This window comes from Sinocyclocheilus anshuiensis, unplaced genomic scaffold, assembly GCF_001515605.1.
Source record: "Sinocyclocheilus anshuiensis isolate Anshui unplaced genomic scaffold, SAMN03320099.WGS_v1.1 scaffold2803, whole genome shotgun sequence".
Taxonomy (NCBI): Eukaryota; Metazoa; Chordata; class Actinopteri; order Cypriniformes; family Cyprinidae; genus Sinocyclocheilus; species Sinocyclocheilus anshuiensis.
In genome coordinates, this window is record NW_015551013.1 from 55,248 (window position 1) to 56,136 (window position 889).

Genomic DNA, 889 nt, shown 5'->3' on the forward strand with positions numbered 1-889 from the left:
CACTCACACACACACACTCACACACACACACACACACACACGTGAGCTTTATCATGTGTGATGTGTTTGTGTGACCAGACTGCACACCAGAAACACTTCATGAAGAAACGCTTTCATGTGTTTCAATGGCTGATAAATCACACTGCTGCACTTCAAGATAGTAAATACAGTGTTGGGGAGTAACTAGTTACATGTAACGGCGTTACGTTATTTAATTACAAAATAAATGTAACTGTAATCAGTTACAGTTACTAAGAAAAAATGTGTAATTAAATTACAGTTACTTGTGAAAATGTTAACGATTACAAAGGGGATTACATTTGAATATTTACACACATCCACATACAGATTTAATTGATTTCTTTCCCAAATTGCACTGATTACTCTGAGACATACGGAACTATAATTCCTCGATGCGGAAAACACAGACTATTTCCTATAGCCTAAAGCGGACGGAATATGCCACATTTTGGACGAATAAATCAAAAGTAGGTCAGTACACTTGAATCAAAACGCGATATGGACTAGGGTCTGTAAATATTCAGCAGCAAAAAGACAATATATGAATCCTGCACGTTCTGCATGTCTGTGGAAATCAGGCGCGGACTGACCATCGGGAGAACCGGGACAATGCCCGGTGGCCTGGCAGCCGATTTGGCCCTGCACGTTCTGCGTGTCTGTGGAAATCAGGCGCGGACTGGCCATTGGGAGAACCGGGACAATTCTCGGTGGCCTGGCAGCCGATTTGGGCCACTATTTTAATATTACTATTGTATAATTGCCTGCCGGATGTACTAAAGCGATTATTTCCATTCCAATTCGCCATTCGATAATTAAATCTCTAATAAATCATGAATCGGTTAGTCGTGACTGGCAATGCTTCGGCTCG

The 889-nt window shown here is 41.5% G+C and overlaps 1 pseudogene; it reads right to left on the minus strand.

The window, feature by feature from the left end:
* The window catches only part of LOC107661075 (protein FAM234B-like), a 14,016-nt pseudogene that overhangs the window by 1,037 nt on the left and 12,090 nt on the right, over positions 1–889 (minus strand).